Raw genomic sequence first — 25,473 nt, forward strand, 5'->3', positions numbered from 1 at the left:
TTATTTCCCTTTTAATGCATCCCAAAATTTTGTTCGCTTTAGCTGCAGCGGCTTGGCATTGAGTACGATTATTTAACTTGTTGTCGATGAGTACTCCTAAGTCCTTCTCCAAGTTTGATGTCACCAACTGTATCCCATTTATCCCATTTATCCCATTTACCTCCTGCCCTGGTGGTCCCAGTGTCCAAGAGACCACCAGGGCAGGCTGCAGCCACCCTAGTCTGCACCCAAACACACTGATCTGCCCCCCCCCCTTGCCCCCTGATCGCCCACAGCACCCCTCAGACCCCCCCCCCTGCCCACCCCCAGACCACTGTTTGCACCCAATCACCCCCCTAATCACCCATCAATCACTCACTGTCACTATCTGTCAACGCTATTTTTTTTAAATTCCCTAAACTGCCCCCTGGGGACTCCTGAATCTGATCACCCCCCTACCCCTCAGATTCTCCACAGACCCCCCCCCCCCCCTGTGTACTGTATGCATCTATCCCCCCTGATCACCTGTAAATCACCTGTAAGCAGTGCTGCTCATCAGGATACCGGATATCCGAATAGACTCGGATATCCGAACTTTTTAGGCCTATCCGATCGGATCCGGATTCCGGATAGCTGGACGGAAATCCGGATAGCTCTATGCGGATAGTTGGTCGCATAACCCGGATATCCGCGGATACCGATCGGATATCCGAATCCGGGTACTGTAACCATGGACATGATGTCCATGACGTCATTCAGCCAATCAGAGCGCTCCCAGCCTAAGCCCAAGCACCCAATCACAGAGGGGAACCTTGGCCAGTCCCTCCTGTATATAAGGAGGGGGGCATGTTAAGAATCTCGTCCTTGCTTTGTGACTGCCACTGAGATAGTTTGTCCAGTGTGTTTGGCTGAAGCAAGTACATTATCCCAGTGATAACCCAGCGTTTTAACACTAAAACACCTTCTGGTTTTACTGTTTTACTGTGTTGTAGTTAGCTTAGCTAGTCTGTGTAATTTGTTAGTGTCAGTCAGTCTTGTCAGTCAGTCTTTCAGCTGCAGCAGCTGCCTGTGCCTGCTACTAGGTCCTGTGTCTTTGTGTGTGCTGTGTCTGTGTGCACACACTCCAGGCTCCTTGCTGCTGGCTGGGCTGCTATTACTACTGCTACTAGGTCCTGTGTCTTTGTGTGTGCTGTGTCTGTGTGCACACACTCCAGGCTCCTTGCTGCTGGCTGGGCTGCTATTACTACTGCTACTGTGGTTTTATATTGTGTAGTTGCAGACAGTGCTAGTACTACAGATTATTGCTGCTGTGCTGCTGCTGAGTGAGCAGTGTCAGTGTGTTTAGTTGTTGTACTCCTGTCTGTCAATCTGCTGATCATTTCCAAGCCCGCCGCCAATAATAAAAGTGCACCAAGTACCCCACACACATCATCTGTGACGTCGACTCATCAGTGACAGTGAGTCTTGTACTATGTCTGGCACTGGCAGTGTGAGACGGGGGAGGGGCAAGGCCAGAAGGAGAGTGAGCAACATTGCGGCCTCTGGCAGCAGTTCTGCCGCATCAGTCATTCCGCCGCTACCCACTGGCAGTCACGCTGCAGAGACGCAGCAGCGTGTTGCGTCAATTTTCAAGCAGGGTCAGCGGCGCAGATTGGAGGAGAAGGACGCCGCGTCTGTGATGCAGCAGATGGCGCATGACGAGGAGCAAGCCAGTGACAGTGAGGCCACCACCACCAGCCCTAGCCCTAGAGAAAATATTCTCAGCAAAATTGGCTTTACAGAAGAGTCTGAGATGCTGACAGTAATTGTTGGGGGGGAGCCCGTCCATGATGTGCCAGCAGAAGAGGAGTTTGAGGCGGGCTCATCATCCCAGCAGTTTTACGAAGGGGAGTTTGATGATGAGGTGAAGGACCCGGACTACCAGCGACCGGAGGGGCATGTCAGCTCTGACTCTGAGGAGGAGGAGTCAGTGTGTATGGCACGCAGGTTGAGCATTGCAGGGATTGGCAGGAGCAGCAGTGGGCATGGAGTACGTGACCCGCAGGCTGCTGCTCCATCTGTCAGTGGCACGACTACCACCAGCCGCACCACTCAACCCCAGGCCCCAACCACCACCGGGAGAAAATCCACAGCAGCATCCCGTTCTGAGCCACGTAAGGGAAAACTCCAATCCCCAATATGGCAGTTTTTCCATCTGCCCTCACTGGATAGCAAATTTGTAACGTGCAAATTATGCCATGTGAAGCTGAGCAGAGGGTCTCACCCCTCCAGTTATGGCACCTCCAGCTTCATCAACCATCTGGGCAATAAGCACAAACCTGAGCATCAGGAATTCAAGCTGCTGAAGGAAGCTGGCGCTGGCCCTTGCAGAGGTCAGAGCACTATAACCAGCTTTGCCACTCCTGCTGACACTGAGGCCTGTTCAGGCAGCCAGTCCTCCTCAGTGGTCTCCTCTGTTCCCTCCTCAGCTTCCCGTGCAAGCCTAAAACGCCCCCACCACCAGACCCTGCTGAGTGACTCTTTTGTGGTCAGGGCTCAGCCTCCCGGCAGCCGTCGCATACGCCAGCTGAACGGCTTGCTTACACGGGCCATGTCCTCCCAGCTCCTCCCGTACTCGTTTGTGCAGGAGGGGAGCCGGATGCGTGCGCTCCTGCAGTGCGCAGCGCCGGATTGGCCAATCCCCAGCCGGCACTACTTCGCACGCAAGGCCATCCCAGCACTGCACTGCTTTGTAAAGGCCAACGTGGAGCGTGGGCTGGATCATGCGCTTGGTGCGCGCGTCCATGTGACAATGGACTCATGGAGCAGCCGGTTCGGGACAGGCCGCTATTTGTCCTTCACCGCGCACTGGGTCAGTTTGGTGGAAGGGGGTGAAGAGGAGACAGCAGCATCATCACCACGGTGGGTGGTGCCACCCCGCAGCAGGGTCAGGGGAAGTGCAGCAGCTTCCAGCTCTGATCCGGTTCCATCCGCCGCCAAACAACCCCGCCTCAGCAGCAGCGTGAAGGCCCACCACTGCCAAGCGCTGCTGCAGATGGTCACGGTGGGCAAGAACAAGCTGACGGCAGACCACGTCTTGGCCAAGCTCCGAGAGCAAGAGAGGAGTTGGCTGACCCCCAGAGGCCTCAGAGTCGGAGAGGTGGTGGCCGACAATGGTGCAAACTTGGTTGCCGCCATCCAGCGGGGAAACCTCACCCACATCCCCTGTCTGGCCCACGTCCTGAACCTAGTGGTGCAGAAATTCCTGCACACCTACCAGGGGATGGACACTCTTTTGGGAGCGGCAAGGAAAACGGTGGGTCATTTTCGCCGCTCGGGTGGTGCCACAGCGACCCTTACAGCCGTGCAGATGGAGCTGAACCTCCCACAGCACCGCCTCATTATAGACGTTCCAACACGCTGGAATTCCACCCTGGCGATGTTGGAACGTCTGGTTGAACAGAGGCGGGCTGTCAACCTGTACCTGGCCAGAGCCACCATGGATGCCAACTTGTTGGGGACCGGCACCACCCACCTCCCAGACATCATCCGCCCTGCTGAGTGGGGAAAAATGCAGCTGGTGTGCTTTGTGCTGGCACCCTTCCTGGAGGCCACCAACATGGTCAGCCGGGACCATGCGTCGCTGTGTGAGTGGTTGACCATTGTGTGCATGCTGGACAAGGCCCTCGATGCTCTGCTGGAAGTGGGAGAGGAAGCCTTGATCCAGCAGCAGGAGCAGCAGCAGCACACTTCACAGTCCACCTCTGTGCAGCAGGAGGAGGATTCGGAGGAGTTGGAGGAGGACTTGGAGGAGTTGGAGGTCCCTGACCTTGAAGAGGAGGGGGCACAGCGGAGTGCAGCTGCAGTAGTGCGGGGGTGGAGAGAGCAAGATGAGGCTCCGGAATCAGAGGAGGACGACAGCACTGTCAGCGGTGCAGAAGATGATAGGTCAGCAGAGATGGCAGCCCTCTTCCCCATGGCAGTGCACATGCTGCAGTGCCTGCGCAAAGACCCAAGGGTGAAGGAGATGAGTGCTCGGGAGGACATCTGGATCACCCTGATGCTGGACCCACGGCTGAAGGGGAAGCTGGCTCAGTTCCTGCCTGTAGGAGGAGACCCTGTGCGCCGAATCAGGGACTTGCAGCGGATTCTGGTTCGGCGCTTGGAGGAAGCCTTCCCCCGGACTCCCACCCCCCCTGCTGTCTCAGTCCAGCCAGCACAGCAGCAGGTGCCTGCATCCAGCATCAGCAGGCGCCCAACAAACCTGCTGTCTCTGACAAAGGCGCTCTATGCCACACCAGTACCGCTGCCTACAGAGGAGGTGCCTGCAGCAGCATCCGGCTCTCAAAGCCAGAACCAGCACCTGACCCGGATGGTGGCCGACTATATGGGGTCCTATAGCGGGCTTGACACCGACACCCCTGTGGACCCCTTGGAGTACTGGGTGAAGCACCTGGATATCTGGGGCGAGCTGGCGCAATACGCCCTGGAAGTGCTGTCCTGCCCGCCTTCCAGCGTTATGTCGGAAAGGTGCTTCAGTGCGGCCGGTGGCGTGGTCACTGAGAAGCGCTCTTGTCTGTCAGGCCAGTCTGTGGACAGACTGACTTTTTTAAAGATGAACGAGGCTTGGGCAATTGGTGAGTTCCTGGCCCCTGTTGTTGGCAAGAGGGGGAAATGAAGTGGCTGAGTGGTTATCACTATGCCTGCTTGCTGCTTAACCACCCTTTACCACCACAACCTCCTGACTCCATCTTCATGAAGCCAGGTTCTTATTTTTTGAACTGTGCCGTGGTACCTGCCATGGTCAACTATGTAAACACAATAGCTGTGTAATTTTTTTGGAGGTGTCTGTGCTGTGCGAGTTGTGGGGAGGCCCCAACTGCGTCAGTACGACCGCTTCCTGGAACCTCTCCTAATTTTTTACTGTGCCGTGGTACCTACAACAGTGCCATGGTCAACTATGTAAACACAATAGCTGTGTAATTTTTTTGGAGGTGTCTGTGCTGTCCGAGTTGTGGGGCCCCAACTGCGGCAGTACGACCGACCGCTTCCTGGAACCTCTCCTAATTTTTTACTGTGCCGTGGTACCTACAACAGTGCCATGGTCAACTATGTAAACACAATAGCTGTGTAATTTTTTTGGAGGTGTCTGTGCTGTCTGAGTTGTGGGGCCCCAACTGCGGCAGTACGACCGACCGCTTCCTGGAACCTCTCCTAATTTTTTACTGTGCCGTGGTACCTACAACAGTGCCATGGTCAACTATCTAAACACAATAGCTGTGTAATTTTTTTTGGAGGTGTCTGCTGTCCGAGTTGTGGGGAGGCCCCAACTGCGTCAGTACGACTGCTTCCTGATACCACTCTGATGTTGATTGACAGCCATTTTTTTTAGGGGGGGGGGGATTTTAAGTCCACTCCCCACATCATCAGTGTTTCCATTTTCAAAATTATGATGCTACATGCCTCATATACCCTAAAAAACCTTTTTAAAGCAATTTAAAGGCCACTTCCGGGATTAAACACGGATATCCGAATCCGATCGGATACTAGGGTCGGATATCCGAATCGGATTCGGATCGGAAAATTTTGAATTCGGATATCCGACCCGGATCGGATAGCGGGGTATCTGGATCCGAATCGGATCCGGATTTTGAAAAGGGGTATCCGAGCAGCACTGCTTGTAAGTGACCTGTCAATCACCCATCAATCACCCCCTGTCACTTCCACACATCAATCAGCCCCTAACCTGCCCCTTGCGGGCAATCTGATCACCCACCCACACCATCAGATCGCCCGCAAACCCGCCGTCAGATCACCTCCCAAGTGCATTGTTTACATCTGTTCTCTCCTCTAAACACCCACTAATTACCCAACAATCACCCCCTATCACCACCTGTCACTGTTACCCATCAGATTAGACCCTAATCTGCCCCTTGCGGGCACCCAATCAACTGCCCACACGCTCAGATTGCCCTCAGACCCCCCCTTATCAATTCACCAGTGCATTATTTACATCTGTTCTTCCCTGTAATAACCCACTGATCATCTGTCAATCACCCATCAATTATCCCCTGTCACCCCCTGTCACTGCCACCCATCAATCAGCCCCTAACCTGCCCCTTGCGGGCAATCTGATCACCCACCCACACCATCAGATCGCCCGCAAACCCGCCGTCAGATCACCTCCCAAGTGCATTGTTTACATCTGTTCTCTCCTCTAAACACCCACTAATTACCCATCAATCACCCATCAATCACCCCCTATCACCACCTGTCACTGTTACCTATCAGATCATACCCTAAGCTGCCCCTTGCGGGCACCCAATCACCCGCCCACACACTCAGATTGCCCTCAGACCCCCCCCCCCCCTAATCAATTCGCCAGTGCATTATTTACATCTGTTCTTCCCTGTAATAACCCACTGATCACCTGTCAATCACCTATCACCCATCAATCACCCCTGTCACTGCCACCCATCAATCACCCCCGTCACTGCCACCCATCAATCAGCTCCTAACCTGCCCCTTGCGGGCAATCTGATCACCCACCCACACCATCAGATCGCCCGCAAATCCGCCGTCAGATCACCTCCCAAGTGCATTGTTTACATCTGTTCTCTCCTCTAAACACCCACTAATTACCCATCAATCACCCATCAATCACCCCCTGTCACCACCTGTCACTGCTACCCATCATATCAGACCCCTATCTTCCCCTAGGGCACCCAATCACCCGCCCACACCCTCATAATGCCCTCAGACCCCAGCCCTGATCACCTCGCCAGTGCATTGCTTGCATCTATTCCCCCCTCTAATCACACCTTGAGACACCCATCAATCACCTCCTGTCACCAGCTGTCACCCCCTAGCACACCTACTCATCAGATCAGGCCCTAATGTGCCCCGTGTGGGCTCATGATCACTCGGCCAAACCCTCAGATCCCCCTCAGACCCCCTTTCGATCACCTCCCCAGTGCATTGATTGCATCTATTTTCTCCTCTAATCACCCCCTGAGATACCCATCAATCAACTCCTGTCACCCCCCTAGCACTCCTATCCATCAGATCAGGCCCAATACAACCTGTCATCTAAGAGGCCACCCTGCTTATGACCAGTTCCACAAAATTTGCCCCCTCATAGACCACCTGTCATCAAAATTTGCAGATGCTTATACCCCTGAGTTGGGCCGAACCTCCGATTTTAGGTTCGCGAACCGGGTTCGCGAACTTCCGCGGAAGGTTCGGTTCGCGTTAAAGTTCGCGAACCGCAATAGACTTCAATGGGGATGCGAACTTTGAAAAAAAAAAAATTATGCTGGCCACAAAAGTGATGGAAAAGATGTTTCAAGGGGTCTAACACCTGGAGGGGGGCATGGCGGAGTGGGATACACGCCAAAAGTCCCCGGGAAAAATCTGGATTTGACGCAAAGCAGCGTTTTAAGGGCAGAAATCACATTGAATGCTAAATGACAGGCCTAAAGTGCTTCACAGAACAGGTATGCAGTGGCAGGGACACTGAACAGAACAGGTATGCAGTGGCGGGTTCACTGAACAGGTATACAGTGGCGTGTTCACTGAACAGAACAGGTATACAGTGGCGGGTCCACTGAACAGAACAGGTATGCAGTGGCGGGTTCACTGAACACAACAGGTATGCAGTGGCGGGTTCACTGAACAGAACCGGTATACAGTAGCGGCTCCACTGAACAGAACAGGTATGCAGTGGCGGGTTCACTGAACAGTACAGGTATACAGTGGCGGGTTCACTGAACAGAACAGGTATACAGTAGCGGGTCCACTGAACAGAACAGGTATGCAGTGGCGGGTTCACTGAACAGTACAGATATACAGTGGGGGGTTCACAGAACAGGTATGCAGTGGCAGGTTCACTGAACAGAACAGGTATGCAGTGGCGGGTTCACTGAACACAACAGGTATGCAGTGGCGGGTTCACAGAACAGTACATGTATGCAGTGGCGGGTTCACTGAACAGTACAGGTATACAGTGGCGGGTTCACTGAACACAACAGGTATGCAGTGGCGGGTTCACTGAACAGAACAGGTATGCAGTGGCGGGTTCACTGAGCAGTACAGGTATACAGTGGCGGGTTCACTGAACAGAACAGGTATACAGTAGCGGGTCCACTGAACAGAACAGGTATGCAGTGGCGGGTTCACTGAACAGTACAGGTATACAGTGGCGGGTTCACAGAACAGGTATGCAGTGGCAGGTTCACTGAACAGAACAGGTATGCAGTGGCGGGTTCACTGAACAGGTATACAGTGGCGTGTTCACTGAACAGAACAGGTATACAGTGGCGGGTCCACTGAACAGAACAGGTATGCAGTGGCAGGTTCACTGAACACAACAGGTATGCAGTGGCGTGTTCACTGAACAGGTATACAGTGGCGGGTCCACTGAACAGAACAGGTATGCAGTGGCAGGTTCACTGAACACAACAGGTATGCAGTGGTGGGTTCACAGAACAGGTATGCAGTGGTGGGTTCATAGAACAGGTATGCAGTGGTGGGTTCACAGAACAGGTATGCAGTGTTGGGTTCACTGAACAGGTATGCAGTGGTGGGTTCACAGTACAGGTATGCAGTGGTGGGTTCACAGAACAGGTATGCAGCCAGGAACAAGCTAAGCCTAACTAATCTTTCCCTATGAGAGACAGTCTGCAGCAGCTCGCCCTACTCTCACTAATGCAGGCACACGAGTGACCGTAATGGCCGCCGCTGCCTGCCTTATATAAGGGGTGTGGGGCTCCAGGGGCTAGTGTAGCCTAATTGGCTACACTGGGCCTGCTGACTGTGATGTAGAGGGTCAAAGTTGACCCTCCATGGGCATTATGGGGCGAACCGAACTTCCGCAAAGGTTCGCCTGCGGGACGCGAACGCGAACCACTGAAGTTCGCATGGAACCGTTTGCAGGCGAACCGTTCGGCCCAACTCTACCCCTGAACAGTCATTTTGAGGCATTTGGTTTCCAGACTACTCCTCACGGTTTTGGGCCCCCAAAATGCCAGGGCAGTATAGGAACCCCACAAGTGACCCCATTTTAGAAAAAAAGACACCCCAAGGTATTCCGTTAGGTGTATGACGAGTTCATAGAAGATTTTATTTTTTGTCACAAGTTAGCGGAATTGATTTTTTTTTTTCACAAAGTGTCATTTTCCACTAACTTGTGACAAAAAAATAAAAACTTCTATGAACTCACCATACTACTAAAGGAATACCTTTGGGTGTCTTCTTTCTAAAATGGGGTCACTTGTGGGGTTCCTACACTGCCCTGGCATTTTAGGGGCCCTAAACCTTGAGGAGTAGTCTGGAAAGCAAATGCTTCAAAATGACCTGTGAATAGGACGTTGGGCCCCTTAGCGCACCTAGGCTGCAAAAAAGTGTCACACATGTGGTATTGCCGTACTCAGGAGAAGTAGTATAATGTGTTTTGGGGTGTATTTTTACACATACCCATGCTGGGTGGGAGAAATATGACAATTTTTTGATTTTTTTTTACACACAATTGTCCATTTACAGAGATATTTCTCCCACCTAGCATGGGTATGTGTAAAAATACACTCCAAAACACATTATACTACTTCTCCTGAGTACGGCAATACCACATGTGTGGCACTTTTTTGCAGTCTACGTGCGCTAAGGGGCCCAACGTCCTGCTCACAGGTCATTTTGCGGCATTCCAGACTACTCCTCACGTTTAGGGCCCCTAAAATGCCAGGGCAGTGTAGGAACCCCACAAGTGACTCCATTTCAGAAAGAAGACACCCCAAGGTATTCCGTTAGTAGTATGGTGAGTTCATAGAAGTTTTTATTTTTTTGTCACAAGTTAGTGGAAAATGACACTTTGTGAAAAAAAAAAATCAATTTCCGCTAACTTGTGACAAAAAATAAAATCTTCTATGAACTCACCATACTCCTAACTGAATACCTTGGGGTGTCTTCTTTCTAAAATGGGGTCATTTGTGGGGTTCCTATACTGTCCTGGCATTTTAGGGGCCCTCAACCGTGAGGAGTAGTCTCGAAACCAAATGTCTCAAAATGACCTGTGAAATCCTAAAGGTACTCATTGGACTTTGGGCCCCTTAGCGCAGTTAGGGTGCAAAAAAGTACCACACATGTGGTATCGCCATACTCAGGAGAAGTAGTATAATGTGTTTTGGGGTGTATTTTTACACATACCCATGCTAGGTGGGAGAAATATCTCTGTAAATAGACAATTGTGTGTAAAAAAATCAAAAAATTGTCATTTACAGAGATATTTCTCTCACCCAGCATGGGTATATGTAAAAATACACCACAAAACACATTATATTACTTCTCCCGAGTACGGCGGTACCACATGTGTGGCACTTTTTTGCACCCTAACTGCGCTAAGGGGCCCAAAGTCCAATGAGCACCTTTAGGCTTTACAGGGGTGCTTACAATTTAGCACCCCCAAAATGCCAGGACAGTAAACACACCCCACAAATGACACCATTTTGGAAAGTAGACTCTTCAAGGTATTCAGAGAGGGGCATGGTGAGTCCGTGTCAGATTTCTTTTTTTTTTTGTCACAAGTTAGCAGAAATAGAAACTTTTTTTTTGTTTTATTTTTGTTTCAAGGTGTCATTTTCCGCTAACTTGTGACAAAAAATAAAATCTTCTATGAACTCACCATGCCTCTCAGTCAATACTTTGGGATGTCTTCTTTCTAAAATGGGGTCATTTGGGGGGTATTTATACTATTCTGGAATTTTAGCACCTCATGAAACATGACAGGTGCTCAGAAAAGTCGGAGATGCTTCAAAATGGGAAAATTCATTTTTGGCACCATAGTTTGTAAACGCTATAACTTTTACCCAAACCAATAAATATACACTGAATGTTTTTTTTTTTTTATCAAAGACATGTAGCACAATAAATTTGGACAAAATGTATACAGACATTTTACTTTATTTGACAAATTTTATCACAGAAAGTTAAAAAAAAACATTTTTTTGACAAAATTCATGTCTTTTTTGATGAATATAATAAAAACTAAAAATCGCAGCAGCAATCAAATAGCACCAAAAGAAAGCTGTATTAGTGACAAGAAAAGGAGGGAACATTCATTTAGATAGTAGGTTGTATAACCGAGCAATAAACCATTAAATCTGCAGTGGTCTGAATGGAAAAAAAGGCTCTGGTCCTTAAGGGGTAGAAAGACTGTGGTCCTCAAGTGGTTAAACCATTCCATTGTTGCCCTGGCTTTATGTTTAGGGTCATTTTCCTGCTGGAAGGTGAACCTCCGCCCCAGTCTCAAGTCTTTTGCTGTCTCCAAGAGGTTTTCTTCCAAGTTTGCCCTGTATTTGGCTCCATCCATCTTCCCATCAACTCTGACCAGCTTCCCTGTCCCTGCTGAAGAGATGCACCCCCCGAGCATGATGCTGCCACCACCATATTTGACCGTGGGGATGGTGTGTTCAGAGTGATGTGCAGTGTTAGTTTTCTGCCACATATAGAGTTTTGCATTTTGGCCAAAAAGTTCTATTTTGGTCTCATCTGACCAGAGCACCTTCTTCCACATGGTTGCTGTGTCCCCCACATGGCTTGTGGCAAACTGCAAATGGGACTTCTTATGCTTTCTGTTAACAATGCCTTTCTTCTTGCCACTCTTCCATAAAGGCCGACTTTGTACAGTGCATGATTAATAGTTGTCCTATGGACAGAGTCTCCCACCTGAGCTGTAGATCTCTGAAGCTCGTCCAGAGTCACCATGGGCCTCTTGACTGCATTTCTGATCAGCGCTCTCCTTGTTCGGCCTGTGAGTTTAGGTGGATGGCCTTGTATTGGTAGGTTTACATTTGTGCCATACTCCTTCCATTTCTGAATGATCGCTTGAACATTGCTCCATGGGATGTTCAAGGCTTTGGAAATCTTTTTGTAGCCTAAGTCTGCTTTAAATTTCCTAATAACTTGATCCCTGACCTGTCTTGTGTGTTCTTTGGACTTCACGGTGTTGTTGCTCCCAATATTCTCTTAGACAACCTCTGAGGCCCTCACAGAGCAGCTGTACTTGTACTGACATTAGATTACACACAGGTGCACTCTATTTAGTCATTAGCACTCATCAGACAATGTCTATAGGCAACTGACTGAACTCAGATCAAAGGGGGCCGAATAATTATGCACACACCACTTTGCAGTTATTTATTTGTAAAAAATGTTTGGAATCATGTATGATTTTCATTCCACTTCTCATGTGTACACCACTTTGTGTTGGTCTTTCATGTGGAATTCCAATAAAATTAATTCATGTTTGTGGCAGTAATATGACAAAATGTGGAAAACTTCAAGGGGGCTGAATACTTTTGCAACCCACTGTATGTGGTGATGACCAGAGCCTTATTAGTGACTTACCCACAAAGAGAAACCTAGTCAGGATCTTTAGAAAGGGGGTGAACTGTAAATTCGTCTTTGCCAATGGAGCTGTTGGTCGCCTGTGCCGAACAAGACAAATAACAATTATATTGTGCTTTTCTCCTGGTGGACTCAAAGCACCAGAGCTGCAGCCACTAGGCAGTAGAAGTGTTAGGGAGTCCTGCCCAATGACTACTTACTGGCGTGCTGGCAGTGGCTTACTGAACAGGAAGAGCCGAGATTTGAGCTCAGGTCACCTGTGTCAGAGGCAGAGCACTTAACCATTACCAGGGGTGTTGCTAGGCTCCTAAGAGATCCAGGGCACTTTTGGGTACTCCAGTTGGAAAATGGGTGTGGCTACGTACTAGAATGTGGGTGTGGTCATGGGTGGAACCATATTTACATGAAATTAACAGCAGTCTAAGCAGGCCTGCCCAGCAAAATGTTGAATGAATCCCTGTCTCTATTAATACAAAAAAAAAAATGCAGCATATCACATAAATCACTTAAAGCGGACCCAAACCAAACATTTTTTTAATTCAAAATATTTAGTTGCACTACTCTGACACATACAAAGATAAATAAACACTCCTTCAAGCCTATGAGCATTTCAGCGCATGCTTTTCACCCTTCTCTTTTTCATAACTAGGGTTATACAGGTGGCAGCCATTAGCAATTCCTCCTTTGCCGGACACCATCTACTCCACCAGTTTGCCGGATTCTGTCCCGGAAATATGAAAGGAAGGGAGGGGGTTCTCCAATAAATGTAAAACATTTTATATTTGTCATCATGCAGCTAAAAAAAGGCTGCTATTTATTATTATAACTTAGAAAATAGATTTTATTTCTGAAATCTTGTATTTTTAACTTGGGTCCACTTTAAACATAACTAGGCAGTGTCACCTGGGGGACACCCGGGGCACCCCAGAATAGATCCGGGGAACGTGCCACTGATCTTTGGGGCTTGCAACGCCCCTGACCATTACACTATCCAGCCACAGCCAGGGCCACAACCAGGTCCACGTCCAGGGCCAGACCCGGTTCAAGTAACAACAGGCAAAATTAATACGGGGCCCCCCAACAAACCCCCCCACCCACCCACACACACACACACACTAAAAAGTGGAATTAGGCACCCTTTGTTGCAGCCAAATGTCCCCCAGGGCCGTTGAGCTGGCTACTGAACCCCCCCCCCCCCATCACCTCCTAACTTAGCTGAGCTCCCTGGGGCGCCTGCAGCAGCATCTTTGGCAAAGTAGCATCTCATCTGTGATGACGGCAACACTCCTCTGTCAGTCTATGGCTTCATGTACTCCCTGATTTCTTCCTTGTGGGGGCGCCTCTCCTCCCTGACCCAGCGCATGCCATTATGCAATAACATGCCACGTCACAGAGAAGATACAGACAGGATTGGATGAGGATTGGAGTGCACGGAGCCACAGACTGAGGAGCAACCCTGCCAGCATAGCACCAAAGACTGCAGAGGCCCTGGGGAGCAACAATTAAGGTGAGAAAAAGACCCTGGGGGGCCCTAAAGGCTCTGGGGCCCTGGGGAAATTGCCCCTTTTGCCTCTATGGTGGTCCTGGCCCTGAGAACAGCACAGAACAGACCAATTTATTGCATCACAGCCATGGATTGCCACTTTGTTCACATCAGAATGTAAATCAGAGAGGAAACATTTTAGAATGGGCAAGCACTGTGTAAATAATTTATAAATAAATATTGTAAAAAAAAAAAAAAAAAAAAAGCACTTTTGCTTTACTTTTTACTTTTTTGTAACGATCGGTGAAGCACAGAGAGGATCTGATTACCGGTGATCTGGAGTATCACTGGGAATACAGATATATACCAGATTATAAGTGATCTGCAGTATCACCGATAATCCGATATACCAGCTAACCTCTGTTCACCTGAGTAGAGTGTAGTGTTAGGTGCAACAATAACACTTAGAGGACTAGGCCTAGAGCGCAGTAAGGAGTACTGCACGGATTCCCTCCGAAGACCTGAACTCTCCAAGGCGGGAGGAGTCAGGTCGAGAGTAGGAAGGATTGTCTGAAAGTGACACTCAGAAGGAAGTGTCACTAACAGGACGGGAAACCGCCTCCAATAGTAAGGTCGGTTCTCGAGGACGGACAAGCCAGGTCGTAAACACACGGACAGAAAAAGTACAGATTCAGAAGGCAGAGGCGGAGTCTAGGTACAGGCAGGGTTCGGCAACAGGGTATCAGAAATATCGAGGTACAAGATCAGGAGGCAGAAGCAGAGTCTAAGGACGAGCCGGGGTTCGGCAACAGAGTGTCAGAATGGCAAGGTACAAGATCAGAATTCAGGAGGATAGTCAGGCAGGCAAAAAGTCAAAAGTCATAACATTGCAATATGACACTATCTTCCTGAGAGTTGATAATTCTGCACAATTTTGTATCATCTGCAAAAATAGCAACATTGCTCACTACTGCATCTACTAGGTCATTAATAAATAAATTGAAGAGCACTGGACCCAGTACAGACCCCCTGTGGGACCCCACTGCTAACAGTCTCCCATTTTGAGTACGATCCATTGACCACAACTCTTTTCCCACAACTACAATTCCCTGTAAGATGAGGAGGGGAGAAAATAGATTGGTGAGGAAATACATTTGAATTCCGTGGAATTTAAAAAATTTTCTGCGGAACTCCGTTTTACAGCTGTAACAATTCTGTTCCGACCGCCGGAACAGCAACCATCCCTACTGGTGACATCAGCTGGAGCGAGGACACGGCAATGCATGCCCTGAGGGAGGTCCTGGGAGCTTGGGGCTGGAGGAAGCCCCCCGGTAAGTAGCGTTTATTTTATTCAAATTTCCCGGAAAACTCCTTTAAGCAACCTAATTTTTCTCTTGGGTTGATCATAATGGTAAATGCTAGGCTGGCTTCAGCATGTAGTGTTGGTGGTGGTATAGTGGTTAAGTGAGTTACCTACCACACACTGAGACCTGGGTTCAATTCCCAGCCCAGCCTGGGTTCCATTCCTTTTGAAATACTACAGTTCCCTGGAAAATGAGACCCTCCTCCCTCCAGGAGGAGGGAATAGGGAAGAAGGGATGAAATAGGGTCTATGGGCCACCATATAGGATAAACAAGGATACTTTAGTGATCTTTTCAATTTTTTCAGACGGAATCCGTGATTTCCGGCAGAACTGAATTTGCTCATTCCAATCATCCCTAGTCACCAGGCACAGACCATACTGGGCCTGCTCAGTACGCTCCTGGTGACATCAGCGTTGAGGACATGGCAGTGAGGACACAGCAACGCAGGCGCAGTGATTTTCAGACTTTAAAGTCTGAAGTTCCAGAAGTTAACCAGAGGCGGGGCCAGAGCATCAGTGAGTGACTGCGTGGGCACAGGATGTCTGTGGGGGGCCATTAGAAGCCCCGGGTAAGTTCAACTCATTTACCCCCGACCCCCCCTATGGTACTCCTTTAAGTTTTCAGTTTACCAAAACAGTGTGTGTTATAACCACTATCACTTGCAGTTCCTTTAGGCATGTCTCTGCATTTGCCCCCTTGCAAAGATATGGTGAAGCTATCCTCTCTGTCCTCCTGATGGGATGTGCCTGGTCGGTCTAGCAGCACACTAGATCAAGAAAGCAGTACAAGGTAGAGACCGTCACAATTCACTGTTTTTAAATATTTTGCTTTTTTATTGCTTGAAAATAAACAGGAAGCAATCACAGCCATGTTTTGAAGTAAGAACGCTTCTTTTTTAACCTCTTGAGGACCACAGGCTTACACCCCACTAGTGACCAGGCGATTTTTTACAATTTAGCACCGAGGAGCTTTAACGGTTAATTGCGTGGCCATACAGCTTACCACCCGAATGAATCTTACCTCCTTTTCTACCCACCAACAGAGCTTTCTGTTGGTGGGATCTGATTGCTGCTGTGATGTCTTTTTTTTTTTTTTATCAATTTTATATTTTTTTAATAATTGTTTTAATAATTTTTTTTAATAATTTAATAATAAATATGTTTTTATTTTCCCTAGGACCTCCCTCCCCCCCAAGATCCACCAGTAGCATCATCTCTCATAGGCATCAAGCCTATGAGAGGGATAAGATTGTGAGCCTCTCCTGAGAACAACTAAGTGATGGAGCGATCTAGCGCAGTGCTGTACAAATTAAAACACCGTTTTTTCTTTATTTCTAACAGCCTGCCAGCCTAGATCGCGGCTGGCAGGTAGTTCATGGCGCTCTGCTGTGTTTATTTACGGAAGCTCGCTCTAGAACGAGCTCGAGCTCCTGCCAAATCTCACATATCGCGAGATAGCACACTGGTGGGTGATCGAATAAAGAGGAAGCCACTCTGCAGCTGCCATCCTGCATTAGGCAGTCGCAGTGTGGTTAGGCTAAGCTTCATGTATAACATAGACAGTCTATGTTATACATGTTGCTTGGCTTGAAAAATAAGCGTTCCTGCTTTGAAATGTCGCTGTGATTGCTACATGTTTGTTTTCAAGCAATAAAAAAAGCTAAATATTTAAATACAGTGGATTGAGCTGGTCTCTGCATTTGGACCCAGTAATTTTTGTTTTACTTTATTCTTTGCCTCATTTCAGGTCTTTTTTAGAGTTAAACAAACATTTGAAAAAGCAGAAGCGTGAACACTTATGGAAGGTCCTGCATATCAGTTGCTCTTCATCAGGAGGTGCAGCTGATGTTATCGACTACACAAGAAACACACAAGCACTTTGTCACGCTAAGTGCTATGTGTATCACTACACAATGTATAAACAGACAAGGTATCACGCTTGGTTCTAGACATATACACAGATGTCTAAATAGAACGTAGTCAAAACTTAAGCTAAGGTCATACACGTGAGATCAGATGAATGAGGTACCAAGGATGAGACAAAGGCTAGGTCATTTAACAGGCTAGCGTCATACACGGAAGATCAGATGGCTGAGGTACAGAGGACTAGGATAGAGAGTGGTCAGTAAAGCTAAGGTCAAATCTAAAGTCACTCAGGCAGTCGTATTAATATACAATAATTGAGTAACAAGTCGTATTGAAATACAATAACAATATTATCACAAAGTGACAAAGTGCCCAGCAGACCAGCGTACTGATTGCTATCATGGGCAATGAGAGACTGCAGCAAGAGGTTTTAAATACCATAACTCCCCTGATCAGTGGCCAGCCACACACACAGAGTCAATCAGCACACATCATCCATCCCTGCCTGATGTCAACTGATCTAAACTATCAGCTGACACTACTATTGCCAACGTCGGAGAGTATAAGAGCGGCTCTGGGCCATGCACGCCCGCCCAGAGACACATGGGGGACATCCACTCACAGTCATCGCCACAGGGGTGTTGGGGATACCGCCGGATGGATTGGAGGAGAGCTCGCGGCCGCTCTCCACCATCTGAGCCGCCGGCGCTGGAACCGCTGACAGGTGAGTTCATTACATTACACCCCCCCCCCCCCCTCCCCGAGGAGTAGTCACCGAACACTCAGCCCCTGGTTTACCTGGATTATTACTATGAAAATCAGCTTACTGAACAGGAAGAGCCGAGATTTGAGCTCAGGTCACCTGTGTCAGAGGCAGAGCACTTAACCATTACCAGGGGTGTTGCTAGGCTCCTAAGAGATTCGGGGCACTTTTGGGTACTCCAGTTGGAAAATGGGTGTGGCCACGTACCAGAATGTGGGTGTGGCCATGGGTGGAACCATATTTACAAGAAATTAACAGCAGTCTAAGTAGGCCTGCCCAGCAAAATGTTGAATGAATCCCCGTCTCTATTAATACAAAAAAAAAAATGCAGCATATCACTTAAATCACTTAAAGCGGACCCAAACCAAACATTTTTTTAATTCAAAATATTTAGTTGCACCACTCTGACACATACAAAGATAAATAAACACTCCTTTAAGCCTATGAGCATTTCAGTGCATGCTTTTCACCATTCTCTTTTTATAACTAGGGTTACACAGGTCGGATCAGTGAATAATGGCGCACAGTGCCTACTGCCTATGCATAAAAATGGTGCTGCATTAAAAAGATACGCTTATCGCTATTTATCGTTAGTACTGCATGATAATGGCGTAAAGGGAAAAAAGAAGAAAAACGGCACACAGTAACGTTATTTATCAATAGCGCCGTTCATATGCCAAACAGCAGAAGTTATTTAACTGCAAAAAAGTGAATGGATTTAATGTAACACTGTCAAGGTTAGGGTTAGGCACCACCAGGGGAGATTTGGGGTTAGGCACCACCAGGGAGATCTTAGGGTTAGGCACCACCAGGTGGTGCTTAGGGTTAGGCACCTCCAGGGGGGTGGTTAGGGTTAGGCACCACCAGGGGGGGTCTTAGGGTTAGGCACCACCAGGGGGGTCTTAGGGTTAGGCACCACCAGGGGGGTAATTAGGGTTAGGCACCACCAGGGGGGGGTGGTTAGGGTTAGGCACAACCAGGGGGGTCTTAGGGTTAGGCACCACCAGGGGGGTAATTAGGGTTAGGCACCACCAGGGGGGTGGTTAGGGTTAGGCACCACCAGGGGGGGTGGTTAGGGTTAGGCACCACCAGGGGGTCTTAGGGTTAGGCACCACCAGGGGTCTTAGGGTTAGGTACCACCAGGGGGGGTTTAGGGGTTAGGGATAGGTACAGAGAGGGTTTTTGTGTTAATGCTAAATAACGATGAGGCTTTAATGCTAAATAACGATGAGACTTTAACGTTAAATAGGCGCCATTTTCAGATGGATCCATACAGGTGGACAGGGGAGGACTGGCCAGGGGGGAAGGGGGGAGATTTCCCCCCAGGCTGCCTCTCATTTAATGATTTAGGGCTGGCCGATCCACCAACCGCTTGAATCGTTATTATCCAATCGGATGAAAATATGTGCCGCCACAAGGATGCTTAATCAACAATTTGACTTATTTGGGTGGAAAGTAGTTCAATCTGAGAACAAGGGAAATCTCAGCCCGATGTGGTCGTGATGTGCGATAATAACAAACTATGAACGCGATGGAAACCATGGCCATTGTCCCTCAAAATGTATTATGTGCCCCATGTTGCCTGTGCATTTATACTTCACCTGTCATGCTGTCCCTCCAGTATCCTTGATGTTTTTCTGCATTGGCGACCACATGACTACCGGTATATAGCATGTGGGGCACGTGTGATGTAATTAGGGCTGGGGCTGCCATGCAACTGGGCCTCTAGTTTGTGTTTTCCCTCCAGGCCAAAAGGTCCCAGTCCTCCCCTGCAGGTGGATCCATGGATCCATACATTAGCAATTCTTCCTTTGCCGGACAACATATACTCCACCAGTTTGCCGCATTCTGTCCCGGCAATATGAAAGGAAGGGAGGGTTTTTTTTTAATAAATGTAAAATATTTTATATTTGTCATCATGCAGCTAAAAAAAGGCTGCTATTTCTTATTATAATTTAGAAAATCTATTTTATTTCTGAAATCTTGTGTTTTTAATTTGGGTCCACTTTAAACATAACTAGGCAATGTCACCTGGGGGACATCCGGGGCACCCCAGAATAGATCCGGGGCACGTGCCACTGATCTTTGGGACTATCAATGCTCCTGACCATTACACTATCCAGCCACGGCCATGGCCACAACCAGGTCCACGTCCAGGGCCAAACCCGGTTCTAGTAACAACGGGCAAAATGAATACGGGGCCCCCCATCAAACACCCCCCCCACACACACACACACACACTAAAAAGCGGAATTAGGCACCCTTTGTTGCAGCCAAATGTCCCCCAGGGCCGTTGAGCTGGCTACTGAACCCCTCCCCCCCCCCAATCACCTCCTAACTTAGCTGAGCTCCCTGGGGCGCCTGCAGCAGCATCTTTGGCAAAGTAGCATCTCATCTGTGATGATGGAAACACTCCTCTGTCAGTCTATGGCTTCATGTACTCCCCGATTTCTTCCTTGTGGGGCGCCTCTCCTCCCTGACCCAGCGCATGTCATTATGCAATAAAATGCCACATCACAGAGAAGATACAGCCAGGATTGGATGAGGATTGGAGTGCACGGAGCCACAGACTGAGGAGTAAGCCTGCCAGCATAGCACCAAAGACTCTGCAGAGGCCCTGGGGAGCAACAGTTAAGGTGAGGAAAAGACCCTGGGGGCCCCTACAGGCTCTGGGTCCCTGGGGCAATTGCCCCTTTTGCCTCTATGGTGGTTCCCGGCCCTGAGAACAGCACAGAACAGACCAGACCGTTCATAAAAAAAGCCAACCATTTATTGCATCACAGCCATGAATTGCTACTTTGTTCACATCAGAATGTAAATCAGAGAGGAAACATTTTAGAATGGGCAAGCACTGTGTAAATAATTAATAAATGAATATTGTAAAAAAATAAAAAATTTAAAAAAAAACACTTTTGCTTTACTTTTTACTTTTTTAATTCAGTTCCTCTTTAAATATTTTTATGACCACTTAGAAGTTCTTTATAGAAATGTGTTATTTGCCTTAAAGGACTTCCGAGGCCAAAATCCGGGCCCAAAACATAAAAAAAGTTAGCTACCTTCATGGCTTTGTAAGGCACGGAGGACGCCGTCCGTGCCCTCCGTGCCGTTCCGCCTGGTCCCCTCTGGTGAATAGCCCCCCGAAAGGCTGCGACCCCACGGTCCGGGTCGGCATCTTCTGCCCCTATAAAGATGGCCGCCGGAACTGGCCACGGCTGCGCAGTCCGCATAGCCGCTACTGCGGCTGCGCAGCTCTAGGGCCAACCCTCCGATCACGTAACAGGCAGCGTGGATCGGAGGGTTGGCCCTAGAGCTGCGCAGCCGCAGTAGCGGCTATGCGGACTGCGCAGCCGTGGCCAGCTCCGGCGGCCATCTTTATAGGGGCAGAAGATGCCGACCCGGACCGTGGGGTCGCAGCCTTTCGGGGGGCTATTCACCAGAGGGGACCAGGCGGAACGGCACGGAGGGCACGGACGGCGTCCTCCGTGCCTTACAAAGCCATGAAGGTAGCTAACTTTTTTTATGTTTTGGGCCCGGATTTTGGCCTCGGAAGTCCTTTAAAGGAATACTGTAGGGGGGTTGGGGGAAAATGAGTTGAACTTACCCGGGGCTTCTAATGGTCCCCCGCAGACATCCTGTGGCCGCGCAGCCACTCACCGATGCTCCGGCCCCGCCTCCGGTTCACTTCTGGAATTTCAGACTTTAAAGTCTGAAAACCACTGCGCCTGCATTGCCGTGTCCTCGCTCCAGCTGATGTCACCAGAAGGGATGGTCGCTGTTCCGGCGGTCGGAACGGAATTGCTATAGCTGTAAAATGGAATTCCGCGGAAATTTTTTTAATTCCACGGAATTTTACGGAATTCAAATTTATTTCCTCACCTATCTATTTTCTCCCCTCCTCCCTCTCTCCCTCCTCCCGGAGGGAGGAGGGTCTCATCTTCCAGGGAATTGTAGTATTTCAAAAGCCAGCTTACATACCGTGGCTGGGAATTGAACCCAGGCTGGGCATTGAACCTAGTTCTCAGTGTGTGGTAGGTAACTCACTTAATCACTATACCACCGCTAGCAGATCCGCAAAATGCTAGCAGATTTTGAAACGCTTTTTCTTATTTTTCTGTAGTGTTTCAGCTAGCATTTTGCGGTGTTGGGAAGCGTTTTTGGTGTAGTAGATTTCAGATATTGTTTTAGTAAAGCTGTTACTAAACAGCTTCTGTAACAAAAACGCCTGCAAAACCGCTCTGAGCTGCTGTTTTTCAGAGCGGTTTGTTTTTCCTATACTTTACATTGGAGGCAGAAACGCCTCCGCAATCCAAAATCTGCAGCAGCCCGGGAGTATGCGTTTCTGCAAAACGCCTCCCGCTCTGGTGTGCACCAGCCCATTGAAATACATTACCCAAGCGTTTCCACATCCGCAAGCGGATCGAGAAACACTGCCAAACCGCTCTGGTGTGCACTAGGCCTACATGCTGAAGCCAGCCTAGCATATACCATTATGATTAATCCAAGAGAAAAATTAGGTTGCTTAAGGATTTGTAGCATGTCAAAAGCCAACTCACATTGGCTGGGAATTGAACCCAGGCTGAACCCAGGGGAATTGAACCAAGGTCTCAGTGTGTGGTAGGTAACTCACTTAACCACTATACAACCAACACTACATGCTGAAGCCAGCCTAGCATGTACCATTATGATCAATCCAAGAGAAAAATTAGGTTGCTTAAGGATTTGTAGCATGTCAAAAGCCAACTCACATTGGCTGGGAATTGAACCCAGGCGGGGCTGGGAATTGAACCCAGGTCTCAGCGTGTGGTAGGTAACTCATACCACTATACCACCAGCACTACACTGGGTTCAATTCCCAGCCACGGTATGTAAGCTGGCTTTTGAAATACTACAATTCCCTGGAAGATGAGACCCTCCTCCCTCTGGGAGGAGGGAATAGGGAGAAAGGGAGGAAGGGATGAAATAGGGTCTATGGGCCACCATATAGGATAAACAAGGATACTTTAGTGATCATTTAAATTTTTCCGACGGAATCCGGAAGTCCGCGGAATTTCGTACAAATTTGGCGGAATTTTCATAGTGACGGAATTTAACACTGACGGAATCCGTGATTTCCGGCGGAACAGAATTTGCTCATTCCGGACATCCCTAGTCACCAGGAGCGCACTGCGCTGGCACAGACCATACTGGGCCTGCTCAGTACGCTGCTGGTGACATCAGCGTTGAGGACACAGCAGTGAGGACACAGCAACGCAGGCGCAGTGGTTTTCAGACTTTAAAGTCTGAAATTCCAGAAGTTAACCGGAGGCGGGCCAGAGCATCGGTGAGTGGCTGCGTGGGCACAGGATGTCTGTGGGGGACCATTAGAAGCCCCGGGTAAGTTCAACTCATTTACCCCCGACCCCCCGTACAGTACTCCTTTAAGTTTTCAGTTTACCAAAACAGTGTGTGTTATAACCACCATCACTTGCAGTTCCTTTAAGCATGTCTCTGCATTTGCCCCCTGCAAAGATATGGTGAAACTCTCCTCTCTGTCCTCCTGATGGGATGTGCCTGGTCGGTCTGGCAGCACACTAGATCAAGAAAGCAGTACAAGGTAGAGACCGTTACAATTCACTGTTTTCAAATATTTTGCTCTTTTATTGCCTGAAAATAAACAGGAAGCAATCACAGCTATGTTTTGAAGTAAGAACGCTTCTTTTTTAACCTCTTGAGGACCACAGGCTTACACCCCCCTAGTGACCTGGCGATTTTTTTACAATTTAGCACTGAGCAGCTTTAACGGTTAATTGCATGGCCATACAACTTACCACCCAAATTAATCTTACCTCCTTTTCTTCCCACCAACAGAGATTTCTGTTGGTGGGATCTGATTGCTGCTGTAATGTCTTTTTTTTAAATCAATTTATTTTTTTTCAATAAAGATGTCTATTTTTTATTTTCCCTCCCTCCCCCCGAGATCCACCACCAGTAGCATCACCTCTCATAGGCATCAAGCCTATGAGAGAGATAAGATTGTGAGCCTCTCCTGGGAACAGCTAAGTAATGGAGCGATCTAGCGCAGCGCTGTACAAATTAAAACACTGTTTTTTCTTTATTTCTAACAGCCTGCCAGCCTAGATCGTGGCTGGCAGGTAGTTCATGGAGCTCCGCTGTGTTTATTTACAGAAGCTCGCGCTAGAGCGAGCGCAAGCTCCTGCCAAGTCTCGCGTATCGCAAGATAGCACACTGGTGGGTGATCGGGGAAAGAGGAAGCCACTCTGCGGCTACCATCCTGCATTAGGCAGTCGCAGTGTGGTTAGGCTAAGCTTCATGTATAACATAGAACAGTCTACGTTATACATGTTGCTTAGCTTGAAAAATAAGCGTCCCTGCTTTGAAATGTCGCTGTGATTGCTACATGTTTGTTTTCAAGCAATAAAAGTGCAAAATATTTAAATACAGTGGATTGTGCTGGTCTCTGCATTTGGACCTTGTAATTTTTTTTTTAGTTTATTCTTTGCCTCATTTCAGGTCTTCTTTAGAGTTAAACAAACATTTGAAAAAGCAGAAGCATGAACACTTACGGAAGGTCCTGCATATCAGTTGCTCTTAATCAGGAGGTGCTGCTGATGTTATCGACTAAACAAGAAATACACAAGCACTTTGTCACGCTAAGTGCTATGTGTATCACTACACAATGTATAAACAGACAAGGTATCACGCTTGGTTCTAGACATATACACAGATGTCTAAATAGAACGTAGTCAAAACGTAAGCTAAGGTCATACACGTGAGATCAGATGACTGAGGTACCAAGGATGAGACAAAGGCTAGTTCGTTTAACAGGCTAGGGTCATACACGAAAGATCAGATGGCTGAGGTACAGAGGCTGAGACAAAGGCTAGGCCATTTAACAGGCTAGGGTCATACACGAGAGATCAGATGGCTGAGGTACAAAGACTGAGACAAAGGCTAGGTCGTTTAACAGGCTAGGGTCATACACGAAAGATCAGATGGCTGAGGTACAGAGGCTGAGACAAAGGCTAGGTCGTTTAACAGGCTGGTGTCATACACGGAAGATCAGATGGCTGAGGTACAGAGGACTAGGCTAGAGAGGGGTCAGTAAAGCTAAGGTCAAATCTAAAGTCACTCAGGCAGTCGTATTAATATACAAGAGTGACAAAGTGCCCAACTGATTGCTATCACGGGCAACGAGAGACTGCAGCAAGAGGTTTTAAATACCATCACTCCCCCAATCAGTGGCCAGCCACACACACAGAGCCAGTCAGCACACATCATCCATCCCTGCCTGATGTCAACTGATCTAAACTATCAGCTGACACTACTATTGTCAACGTCGGAGAGTATAAGAGCGGCTCTGGGCCATGCGCACCCACCCAGAGACACATGGGGGACGTGCACTCACAGTCACCGCTACAGGGGTGTTGGGGATGCCGGCGGAAGGATCTGAGGAGGAAGCTTGCCATCTGAGCTGGCCCTCGAACAGCTGACAGGTGAGTTCATTACACACTTTCCTCAGATACTGGCCGCCCCCTACTATCAAACAGGATTTGTAATGTTGTTTGTAAGTTCAATTTGTTTGCAAGTTGTTTGAAACTAAGCAGTATGCTTGCAACCCGCCACATACTCTGGATCTTAGA

General features: G+C 48.5%; 1 protein-coding gene across 3 annotated transcripts in view; it reads right to left on the reverse strand.

Annotated features, from left to right (window-relative positions):
• Window positions 1–25,473, reverse strand: part of LOC137558594 (granzyme A-like) — a 54,859-nt gene that overhangs the window by 23,624 nt on the left and 5,762 nt on the right. Inside the window, exon 2 of one of the 3 annotated variants that reach the window (XM_068271755.1) lies at window positions 12,358–12,437. The exons of the other annotated variants lie outside the window; for them this stretch is intronic. The gene's annotated coding sequence lies outside the window, so the exon portion shown is untranslated. The remainder of the gene's footprint in view (window positions 1–12,357; window positions 12,438–25,473) is intronic. 3 annotated transcript variants of the gene reach the window in all.

This window comes from Hyperolius riggenbachi, chromosome 1 (assembly GCF_040937935.1).
Source record: "Hyperolius riggenbachi isolate aHypRig1 chromosome 1, aHypRig1.pri, whole genome shotgun sequence".
NCBI lineage: Eukaryota > Metazoa > Chordata > Amphibia > Anura > Hyperoliidae > Hyperolius > Hyperolius riggenbachi.